We start from the raw sequence: 12,798 nt of genomic DNA on the forward strand, positions 1-12,798 counted from the left end.
AGCCCAGAGAATTTGTATTTTAAACAATGTCAACAGGCCTTAAATTTAACATAATGACTCAGTCCCATGTTGGACAGCTTGCTCAGAGCTTTGAATGCCAAGGTCATAAATCTATTATTTATATAAAATTTTTTGTTTGAATACACTTGCTGCCAATTTTTTCCATTACAGATAACTATGTCCACATTGCAAATGAAAACTGCTGAGCTAAGCTTTAATTGCTGAAATTATGCACTCTTGCCAGTGGTGGTGCTACGGTACTACAACCAGCAAGAGGGTGTATTCACAAACTCTCTTACAATTTTTTGTTATTCATTCATGGGATATGAACGTTGTTGGCCTTGCCAGCATTTACTGCCATCCCTAATTGCTCTTGACAAGGTGGTGGTGAGCTGCCACCTTAAACTATTGCAGTCCATGTGATGCAGGTCCTCCCACAGTTCTGTTATGGAGGGAGTTCCAGGATTTTGACCAAGTGACGATGAAGGGACCACCATATAGTTCCAAGTCAGGATGATACTGAATTGAAGTGGGCCCTGGAGTTAGTGGGTTCCTATATGCCTACTGCCCTTGTTGTTCAAAATGGTAGGGGTCAAGGGTTTGGGAGGCACCATTGAAGAAACCCCAGTGAGTTGCTGCAGTGCATCTTATAGGTGGTTTGAGGGTGTGAATGTTTAAGATGGTGGATGGCATGTTGATCAAGTGGGCTGCTTTGTCTTGGATGGTGTCCAGCTTCTTAATTGTTGTTGGAGCTACCCTCATTCAGGCAGTTGGAGAGTATTCCATCACACTTGTGACTTGTAGATGGTGGCTGGACTTTGGTGAATCAGGAGATGAGTTACTTGTCTCAGAATCCCCAACCTTTGACCTGCTTTTGTAGCCACAGTATTTTTATGGCTGGTCCAGTTAAGTTTTTGGTGATTCCCAAGAATGCTGAAGGTGGAGGATTCAGCAATGGTAGTGCCATTAAATGTCAAAGGGAAGTGGTTAGATCCTCTCTTGTTGGAGATGGTCATTGCCTGGCACTTGTGTGGCATGAATGTTATTTGCCACTTAACAGCCCAAGCCAGAATGTTATCCCAGTCTTGCTGCATATGGACACGAATTGCTTCAGTATCTGAGGAGACATGAATGGAATTGAACTCCATGCAATCCTCAATGAACATCCCCACTTCTGACCTTATGATGGAGGGAAAGTAATTGATAAAGCAGCCGAACATGGTTAAGCCTAGGACACCACCTTGAGGAACTCCTGCAGCGATGTCCCATGACTGAGAGGATTGGCCTCTAACAACATCAACCATCTTCCTTTATGGTAGGTGTTGTGGAAAATAAAGGGTTAATATGATCATTATGAGTTATACTATGGAAGATGTTGCCCTTTGCTGTATTTTTTCGCTACAACCCTTGGCCTACACATCTGACTTGTTCTATATGTGCTTTGCTGGATGTGCTTAAACAAAGGGGGAACTGATATATGGCATACGCAACCAGGCATGGGGTGTAAACAATTCTGTCTGTTCTTTCTGAAACTGTTGTATAAATAACCTGTTGGAATAAATATTCTTTGAGAGGCTTCGGTTTGCTGAAGTTCTCCCCTCCACGCTTGCAATAAAATTTCCTACTTTCAGCTTACTTCAGACTCTGAATGATTTTTATCCGCAATACTAGGGGTGATGCCTCAACCAGTGGAAGTTTCCCCCCTGATTCCCACTGACTTCAATTTCTCTTGATGCCACATTTGGGCAAATACTGCCTTGAAGTCAAGGGCAGTCACTCTCACCTCACCTCTAGAATTCAGCTCTTGTGTCCATGTTTGGACCAAGGCTGTGATGAGGTCTGGAGACGAGCACCCCTTGCGAAACTCATACTGAGTATTAGTGAGCAGGTTATTAATGAGTGAGTGTCATTTGATAGTAATGACACACCCCATCACTTTGCTGATGATGGAGAGTAGCCTGATGGGTCGGTAATTGGCTGCATTGGATTTGTCCTGCTTTTGTGAACAGGACATAGCTGGGCAATTTTCCACATTGCCAGGTATACGCTATAGCATAATGGGTTAACAGTTATGGTCATGTGATAGTGATGTGTATCATGATATAACAGTGACATCAACAGTCATGTGCTGGAGACACTGTTAGAAAGAGGGAATAGTCTGTACAGGAGAGAGGTGTACTTACCTAGAAACTTATTATGTAAATAATAGTGTAAATAAAGTCATTTTGAAGAAGCCTACCTGAGTCAGACCCTACTCACTCCTGAGTAGAGGGAAATCTGCCTAATATTTGATCAGGCCACGAGTTACTCGAAGAGCCATCCAAACACTACTCAACATGGAAATCAAACCACAAACTGATGCCAATATTGTAGCTGTACTGGGGCAGCTTGGCTGGGGTTTCAGCTAGTTCTGGAGTCATTAGAACTACAGCCAAGATATTGTTGGCTTAGTTTTCGCTTTATCCTGTACTCATTTGTTTCTTGGTATCATGTGGAGTGAATGTAATTGGCTGAAAACTGGCTTCTGTAATGACAGGACCTCAGGAGGAGGCAAAGTTAGATTATTCACTCATCACTTTGTGCTGAAGATAGATGCAAACGCTCCAGCCTTGTCTCTTGCTTGAATATGCTGGGCTCCACTACGATTGAAGTTGGGGATAATCAAGGAGCCTCCTCTTCCCGTTAGTTGTTTTTAACATCCACCACCTTTCTCCAATTGATGTAGCAGGACCTCAGAGCTTTGGTCTGATCCATTGGTTGTCGGATTGCATAGCTCTGTCTATAGTGTGCTGCTTCCACTGTTTAGCATGTAAGTAGTCCTGTGTTGGAGCTTCACCTGGCTGGCACCTCATTTTTAGGTATGCCTGGTGCTGCTCCTGACATGCTTTCTTATACTCCTCATTGAACCAGGATTGATCTCCAGGCTTGACGATAGTGGTAAAGTGAAGGATATGATACTCCATGAGGTTACAGATTGCAATGGAATGCAATTTGCTGAAGCTAATGACCCACAGCAACTCATGGATATCTAGTTTTGGGATGCTCAATCTGTTTTGAATCGATTACATTCAGAATAGTGGCAATGCCACACAACCTGATTGAGGACGGGGGTGTTGGGGTGCCCTCGTTGTGAAGACGGGACTTCATCTCCAAGATGACTGTGCAGTGGTCACTCCCACCAATGCTGCCATGGACAGATAAATCTGAAGCAGGTAGATTGGTGAGGATGAGGTCAAGGAAGGGAAATGGTATGTTGGCCTTCATTACAAGAGGATTTGAGTACAGGAGCAAGGATGTCTTACTGCAGCTGTACAGGGCCTTAGTGAGACCGCAAGAGTGGTCTCAACAAGGGAGACTACTAAGAAAGGATATACTTGCCATAGAGGGAGTGCAGCGAAGGTTCACCAGACTGATTCCTGGGATGGCAGCATTGTCTTATGAGGAGAGATTGGGCCGACTAGGCCTGTATTCACTGGAGTTTAGAAGAATGAAAAGGGATCTCATTGAAAAGCATATGATTCTGACAGGGATGGACAGACTGGATGCAGGGATGATTTTTCCTATGGCTGGGGGCCTGGAACAAGGGGTCACAGTCTCAGGTTATGGGGTAGGCCATTTAGGACTGAGGTGAAGAGAAATTTCTTCACTCAAAGGGTGGTGAACCTGTAGAATTCGCTACCACAGAAGGCTGTGGAGGACAAGCTACTGAATACATTTTAGAAGGAAATAGAGAGATTTCTAGACTCTAAAGGTGTCACGCAGTATGGGGAGAGAGCGGGAGTACAGCATTGAGATAGAGGATCAGCCATGATCATATTGAATGGCGGAGCAGGTTTGAAGGACTGAATGACCTACCGCTGCTCCTATTTTCTATGTTTCTATGCTTCCCTTCATGTTTGTTCTGCCACCTCCTGCAAGCCCAGTCTGGCAGCTATGCTGTTCAGGGCCCTGCCAGCTCCGGCAGCAATGGTACACCCGAGCCAGTCTTGGTGATGAACTTTGCAGTTCCCTATAGAACCATAAAAAGGTTATGGTGAACAAAAAGACCATTCAGCCCATTGTATCTGCACTGGCCAAAAAAGAGAAAAAAGAACCTAGCCTTTCATTTTAATCTCACTTTCCAGCATCTAGTCCGTAGCCTTGTAGGTTACAGCACTTCAGATGCAGATCCAGGTACCTTTTAAATGAGTTGAGCATTTCACCCTCAACCACCAACTTAGGCAGTGAATTCCAGATGTCCACCATCCTCTGGGTGAAAAAACTTTTCTTCACGTCCCATCTAATCCTTCTACCAAACACTTTAAATCTATACCCCCTGGTAATTGACCCCTCAGCTAGGGGGAACAGATCTTTTCTGTCTACCCTATCCAGGCCCCTCATAATTTTGCACATCTCAATTAGGTCACCCCTTAGCCTCCTCTGTTCTAAGGAAAAAAACCCTAGCCTATCTAATCTCTCCTCAAAGCTGCAATTTTCAAGCCCTGGCAAAATTCTTGTAAATCTCCTCTGCACTCCCTCCAGAGCAATTATGTCCTTACTGTAATGTGGTGATCAGAACTATACACAAAATTTCAGCTGTGACCTAACCAACATTTTATACAGTTCCATCATTACATCCCTGCTTTTGTATTCAATACCTCGCCCAATTAAGGAAAGCATTCCATATGCTTTCTTGACTACCTTGTCCACCTGTCCTGTCACCCTCAAGGGCCTGTGGACATGGACTCCAAGGTCTCTCACATCCTCTACCCCTCTCAATAACTTCTCGTTCATTGAGTATTCCCTTGCTTTGTTTGCCCCCTCCAAATGCTCACACTTTTCTAGATTGATTTCCATTTGCCACTTCTCGCCCACTCAATCAAACCATTGATATCATTCTGGAGTCGACAGCTATGCTCTTCACTATCAACTACATGGCAAATTTTTGAGCCATCTGCAAAGTTCCCAATCATGCCTCCCATATTTAAGTCTTAATCATTAACATATACAACAAACAACAAAGGCCCCATCACTGAGCCACGTGGAACACTCTGGAAATCATTTTCCATTCGCAAAAACACCCATTGACCCTTCGTTTCCTGTCTCTGAGCCAATTTCGGATCCAACCTGCCACCTTCCCCTGTATCCATGAGATCTTACTTTCCTGACTAGTCTGCCATGTGGGACCTTGTCAAGTGCCTTACTGAAATCCATGTAGACACCATCCACTACACTACCCTCATCAACTCACCTTGTTACTTCTTCAAAAAATTTTATTAAGTTTGTAAGACACAATCTTCCCCTAACAAAACCATGCTGACTATCCCTGATCAATCCGTGACAGTTTATTCAGAACTGTTGCCAAAGTCGAAATCAGACTAACTGACCTATAGTTTTCTGGCCTATGCCTTGTACCCTTTTTAAATAATGATACCACATTTGCAGTCCTCAAATCCTCTGGAATCTTGCCTGTATCTAGTCAGGATTGGAAAACCATCCTCAAAGGATTCATTATTTCCTTTCTGGCTTCCTTCAACAGCCTGGGATACAATCCATCTGGCCCTGATGATTTCTCCACCTTCAAGGATGCCAGTCCCTCCAGTACTTCCTCTCTCACTATGCTTATTGTATTTAATATTTCACACACCTCCTCTTTAACTTTATCATCCCTCTCCTTAGTGAAGACAGAGACAAAGTACTCATTGAGAACCTTGCCCACATCTTCCGCATCAACCCACAAGTTACCAAGTACATCTCTGAAAGGCTCTAACTTTTCCTTAGTCATTCTCTTGTTCTTAATGTACTGGTAAAACACCTTAGGATTTTCTTTGATTTCACCTGCCAATATTTTTTTGTATCCTCTCTCTGCTTTCTTAATTTCTATTTTTACTTCACCCCTGAACTTTCTGTACTCCTCTAGGCTTTCTACACATAAGGGCAGAAATTTCCGCTTGTCAGGTGGGCACGCACTCGATCTGAACAACTGTAAAGTAACGTACGATGACATCGGGCGAGGGCCCCGGCATCATCGCGCACCAATCCATCTCTCCATCTTCAAGGATGTCTGGTGGGCAGCGTGCCCGCTGACAATTAACAGGCCTATTAAGGCCATTAAAGTACCATTCGAATTAAATTTTTGCTGCCCATCCAAACTTACAGTTGGCAAGCAGACGAAAAGGCCAAGCAGCCTTTGGGTTTTTTAGGAAACCTCATCCATGGGCGGGATGAGGTTTCCAACAGCAATTAAAAATTAAATAAAAATGTTAACATTTCATTCATAACATGTCCCTGCTCATGTGACTCTGTCACATGAGGGGACGATGTTTTTTTTAACGTTTTAAAATTCTTTATTTATCAATTTTAAATCATCTCCCCAAGGTAGCTCTGAGCCTCAGGGAACTTTCATTGAACTCACACACAAACTTGCGCGCTTGCCCTCTTCACGTCTCGCCTCCCCCCTGCCCCACACAGGCCCGCCAGTGTGAAATTGTGATCGTGGCCCGATCGCGGGCGGCTTCCCGACCGCTCCTGCTCACCCCCGTTGAGCCCACCCGACGAGGGCAAAATCCTGCCCTAAAACTTTTGTGGCTGTCATAAACATTCTTTTTCTGCTTTATCTTGCCCTGTATGCTTCTGGGTAACCATGGGGCTCTAGATTTGGCAGTACCACCCTTTATCTTTGTGGGGACATGTCTACACTGTGCCAGTAGAATCTCACCTTTGAATGCCTCCTACTGATTTGACAGTTTTTCCTTCTAATAGTTGTGTCCAGTCCACTCTCGGTAGCTCACCTCTCAGCTTTGTAAAATTTGTCTCTCCCCAGTTTAGAACTTTTACTCCTGTTCTGTCTTTGTCCTTTTCCATAATGATGCTAAATCTAACTATTATGGGCACTATCTCCAAAATGGTCCTCCACTGCTACTCCATCTACTTGCCCAGCTTCATTTCCTGAGACTAAATCTAGAATTGCACCCCCTCTCGTTGGGCTTGTTATGTGCTGGCTTAAAAAGTTCCCTTGAATGCAGTTCAAGAATTTTGCGCTCTCTGTGTCCTTCACACTTTTCGTATCCCAATTAACATTAGGGCAATTGAAGTCCCCAACGATTACTACCCTGTTGTTTTTGCACTCAGAAATCTGCCTACATACTTGCTCCTATAACTCCCTTCCACTATTTGGGGGTCTATAGCAGTGTGGATGCCCCTTTTTTATTTCTGAGCTCAATCGATATGATTTGATGCCTCATTTAGTTTATCATCCCTCCTCACAGCTGCAATTGATTCTTTACCCAATAATGCTGCACCCCCAACTTGTTTCTCCCCCTCCCTATCTCTGCCTGAGAACACTATGTCCTGGGATGTTGAGCTGCCATTTTTGTCCCTCCTTAAGCCAAGTTTCTGTTATAGCGTTGATATCATGCCGCCATGTGTCTATATGCATCTTCAGCTCATCAGCTTTGCACGCTCCTTGCATTTACATATATACCTTTTAACACTGCCAAATTCCTGTGCTGTACACTTTTTAACCTGGGCTGCTTCTGTCTTTCAGAGTCACTCACTAATTCTCCATCGCCCGTTCCCTGCTCTGAATTTGTCCTCAGGTTCCCATCACCCTGCCAATCTAGTTTAAACCCACCACCCCCAACAACACTACCAAATCTCCCCACCCAAAGTGTATTTTGTTCCCTTGCTACCCTCAGTGCTTCCTCAAAGTGATGTTCAACATGGAATAGTGCTAATTCATCAGCTGAGGGAGGGTAGTAGGTAATTTATGCTCAGATGTAGGTGATGCTTGCAGGGCGGTATTTATTGCCCATCCTATTTGCAACAAGATGGCTGTGGTTGGCCTTCTTATTGAACGGCTCCACTCCTGTGGGAATGGTGCTCCCACAATGAGTGATAGGCGGAAAATTCCAGAATATTGACCCAGCAATTTCATACCTCTGTCAGTTAAATATTTGCCTACAGAATTTACATGATGGTGATGTCTTTAATCTCTGTCTGTAGGAGGTTGGGTCATTTTGTCAGGAAGTAGTTCACAAGCTTCCTTTTGAGGGAGATTTATTACATTTATTGTTTGATTTGGTCACAGCAATTTTCAATTAAGTGCAGATAATTACTTCTGAACACTCTATAAAACCAAACCTATGTTACAGCAACTACATGAGAATGAGAGATCATTATAACCCATTAATTAAAATTAGAACTGGGCCATTTAGGAGGAAAATCGGGGAGCTGTTTTTGCACACAAAATGTTATGGAAATCTGGGACCCTCTCCCCAAAGGTGCAGTATTTTTGGGCCTTGCCTGCCTCCATTCCCTTCCCTAGCAGGGTCTGAAAATTCAGCATGTTAACTCTGCTCCTCCCTCCACAGAAGCTGCCAGACCTACTGAGTGTTTCCAACATTTTTTGTTTCCATCCATTCCAATTTTGTTTAACTGTGGGTTAAAGTTTGTCCAGGACACCAGGGTGAGCTCCCTTGCTCTTCTTACAAATAGTGTCATGGGATCCAGAAGGATAAACAGGGCCTTAATTTAACATCTCTGTTCTAATAATGTGTAAAGTGACTACTGCCCTAAAGCGTTTATTTACATATTATGACATCAAGGGCCACATGAACATGGCAAGCCACAGTGCACAAAGGTATTTATCCAAACAGTCAAATTCAAAAGAGAGCACTTCTGACAATGCAGCACTCTCTCAGTACTGCACGAGAAGTGTCAGACTGGATTATGTGCTTGGGTCTCTGAAGCAGGGCTTGAACCTACAATCTTCTGGCTCAGAGGTGAGAGTGCAAACATTGAACCAATACTGACAATTTGGGGCTGAGTTTTCAGGGCCCCCTAAGGACGGGAATGGGGAGGGAGAGATGAGGGGGAGATTGCGGGGGGCGGCAGTTGTGGTGGGCAAAAAAAGCAGCTCCAGCCAACGTGTCAGTTTCAGGGTGCCATTCCCAGTGCCAGTAATGTTAACCAGGGTGGGGAGAGGGTGGGATAGAGTTCCCGCTTTTCTCTCCATTGAAGATGCTTCTGCTGCACGAAGAAGTTGCCTCCTCTGCCACCTACTGGGAGGGGGACCTCCTCCTCTCCCTCCTGGCCTCCAATATTAGATCCAGATTGGCATTGATGAAGCAAGGGGCTGCCCTGGCCCTATGCTAGACCTCTGCCTCTCCTGTGACATCTTGCTTGCTCAGGTGCAATGGAAGGCTTTGGTACAATCAGCAGATCTCTCCCTCAGGTCAACCAGCAGCTCTAAGGCCGGAATTTTCACATAGACATGAAGCCCTCTTAGTGAAAATGACTGCAGGGGCACAAATTCGGAAGCCCTGCCCTTAAACCTGGCCCCCACCATTTCTGCAGGAGTGGGGGATGAGTGCGGGTTCTAAATTGCACATCCATGGTTCACAACTGCACATGTTAAAATGCAGCAACCTTAATCAAATCTGATGTTGGCTAGTGGGATGTCCAAAACATGACTTGTGCACTTTAGACCTGGCAGGAGGAGGTCTAAACTTACCAGAGTTCTTTGGAGAAGTAAAGTATCCTTTTGGATATGGTCCTGGGACACCTTTGGGAGAAGTCATGTGACCTTTGGGAGAGGTAAGGTGTACTTTGAGAGAGGTCATGTATCCTTTGGGATTGTTAAAATTAGGCATGAATGTGTGTAGGAAGTGCATAAATCCATTGGAACTATCAAGAAAGCTGTTGAGAGCTGTCAAAGGGAGATGTCAAAAGGAGCTGTCAAGCGATTTGAATTTCTTTCTCTTTAAATATTTGAAAAAAAAACTATCTGCAGTGTTATAAAACAAAATCACTGCTTGCTAATTCACACTGTTTGTTGACATAAGCCTGAGGGTTACCATATTAGTACTGCATAATTGATTTCACTACTTAGGGGGGTGCCTTTCAGTTCACAATTTGACTGACAGCTCCAAGTACTTATAGGGCAGAATTTCACCCATGTTGGGTGGGCTTGGTGGGGGCAGTCAGGAAGCTGACTGCCACCTGCGATCGGGGCCAGAAGACGGTTTCACGCTGGCAGGCCAGTTAAGGCCCGCCCAGCGTGAAACGCGAGCAGCAGCGTTCATCACTGCCTGTGTGGGTGGGGGGAGTGTGAACTTTGCGCATGCACATGTGTGCCATTTACAAATCTCCCTGAGGCACAGGGCTGCCTCAGGGAGATGAAGTGTGATTAAAATAATAACAGTAAAGGAAATAAAAATGTAATGAAACATGTCCCCTCATGTGACTTTGTCACATGAGCGGGGACATGTTGTTAATGAAAAATTAAAGTTTTTATTTTATTTTTATTTGCTTTTGGAAACCTCATCCCGCTTGTAGATGAGGTTTCCAAAAAAGTGCAACGGCCGCTTGGCCTTTTCGTCTGACCGCCAACCGTAAGGTTGGATGGGCAGCAGAAAATTTATTTCAATTAACTTTTTAATGGCCTTAATAGGCCTTTCAATTGTCGGCGGGTGCGTTGCCAACTCCGGCACACGCCCGCTGACTGAAATAACACGTAATGACGTTGGGACGCTTGCCCAGTGTCATTGTGCGTCATTTTATATTCAGTTGGGTCGGGTGCGCGCCTGCACACTGAGCTAAAAATTTTACCCTTAAAATCTTTAAAGTGGGACTATGAATGCAAATGCTCATTTTTGTAAGGGATTAAAGAGAGTTAAATATACTGAATGGGTTTTTATCAATTAGAGAGGTTTTGTTTTGAAATAGTGAATTCATCAATGCACACAGAACTTTATTTAATCTCAGCATGGGTCCTGAGATTTGCCCATGGTGGATACCAGGTGAGTTGGCATAGGGGCTATAAAGGGCTATGTAGTTCAGTGGGGGGCATGGGTTGGCATGTAAGGTATGAAAGGGCATGGGGGAGTGGGTGGGGGGGCATGAGGTGGCATGGATGGGATACAGGGAGCGTTTGTGACAGTGTGTGGGGTGAAGGCTGGAGGGCTGCCTTTTGTTTTATTCTTTATTTCATGGCTTCGACAAAGTGCCAGAGCACCAAGGCCAGCCTTTCGCCCAGCCCTCTTCCACACCTGGCAGCCTCCAAACTCTTCCAGGGGCCGTGGCCACAAATCCCATTTTCATCCGCACCCCCTCCCCCCAGAACAAAAATCTGAACTCCCGGGGCATTTTCCCCCAGGTCGGGTTTGCAGAGCTGGGAATTCTCCTGACTCTGCGCTCTGGACCCGGGAGCGAAAATTCAGGCCTAAATGGGTGTTACCCTTCAGCTGACCCACCTCTGCTCCCACCCACACTGACTCCAAGGAGACAGCAAACCCGTCTCCATTTCAATGGAGGGTTTACCCCTGTGAAAATCTTAACTTTAATCAGTGCTCCACCGGGGCCAGGTTTCTGACTTGAAAACAAGCCAGGCTCCTGTTTCCCATCTCCGTGGCAAAAATTCAGCCCTTGGTTATGAAATTCCTATACATCCTAAAGGTAAGGCCTGAAATTCCTAGGCCTTGGGCGTACGAGACAGAGGCAACATTTGGGTCTGAACCTGGTTAGGATGGACTCTCTGCACTTTCAAAATTGTCTGTAGGTGAGGCAGGCACTTCTTGTTCTGTGCAGGGTGGGAAGACAGGGGACTGGTAAGGTGACATTAGCTAACAGAATTCCTGCCAGCTTCTGTTTCAGTTGTGCCGGCATCACAGACTAACATCCATATTCCGCCAACATTTATGAATGAAATGGCGATATGATAATCTGTGTTTTGTGATGATGATTGAGGGACAAACATTGAGCAGGATACTGGGGATAACTCTGCTGCTCTTCTTTGAAATAACGCCATGGGATCTTTTGCATCCACCCAAACGACGAGGTGGATGGGACCTCAGCTTAAAATCTCATCTAAAAGATGGCTCCCCAACAGTGCGATGCTCCCTCCATACTGCATTGAAATGTCAGCCTTGATTTCTGCACTCAAACCCTGGAATGGGACTTGAACCCAGAACCCTGTAATCCAGAGGTAAGTGTGCTACCAACTGAGCCACAGCTACCTGGTTTGTCCTCACAGTAATATGCACCCACAAGAAACAGTTACATTTGCTTTCCAGAACCCGATCCTGCTGTATACTTTTCATAGGTTCACTATGTGGGGATGGCGTTGGTTACAGAATGTGTCTGTTAAAGAAGTCTTTGTAGTCTTCTGTACATTAACATCCAATATTAATTAACAACTTGTAACTATATACAACTATACAGCAAAGGGAAAACAGAATTACCTGGAAAAACTCAGCAGGTCTGGCAGCATCGGTGGAGAAGAAATCAGTTAACGTTTCGAGTCTTCACGACCCTTCGGCAGAACCGTGAAGACTCGAAACGTTAACTGATTTCTTCTCCACCGATGCTGCCAGACCTGCTGAGTTTTTCCAGGTAATTCTGTTTTTGTTTTGGATTTCCAGCATCCGCAGTAGCTTTTAGCTTTTTGTTTTTATACAGCAAAGGGTACAGACATGGAGATATCGTCATCCGAGGTCTTATGTCTCTGGCCAACACCACACCAACCCTAGATCTGATGCATGTGGCTTCTTCCATCACTGTGTTGACGGTACTGTACTCAGTCCCACATTAACCCTGTATATACCAGACTATTCAACTACATACTACATCACAATTAATTTGTCAAGTCTTCTCAAAAGTACAAAAAGATAATAAGTCTGGATTAATTAACAGATCTTTTAATATTCTAATCTCTGTCAATCTAACCTACACCACCCTGAATGGAGGGGTGAAACGAAGTGGTATAGGTGTTCGCTTTTATATTACAGGGGAGTAGAGAAACCCTGTTACAGCACAGAT

At 44.7% G+C, this 12,798-nt stretch overlaps 1 protein-coding gene across 3 annotated transcripts in view; it reads right to left on the reverse strand.

Moving 5' to 3' along the window:
* Nucleotides 1–12,798, reverse strand: part of LOC144679083 (genetic suppressor element 1-like) — a 330,347-nt gene that overhangs the window by 129,005 nt on the left and 188,544 nt on the right. The window lies entirely within an intron of this gene.

This window comes from Cetorhinus maximus, chromosome 3 (assembly GCF_964194155.1).
Source record: "Cetorhinus maximus chromosome 3, sCetMax3.hap1.1, whole genome shotgun sequence".
In the NCBI taxonomy this organism is placed as follows: Eukaryota; Metazoa; Chordata; class Chondrichthyes; order Lamniformes; family Cetorhinidae; genus Cetorhinus; species Cetorhinus maximus.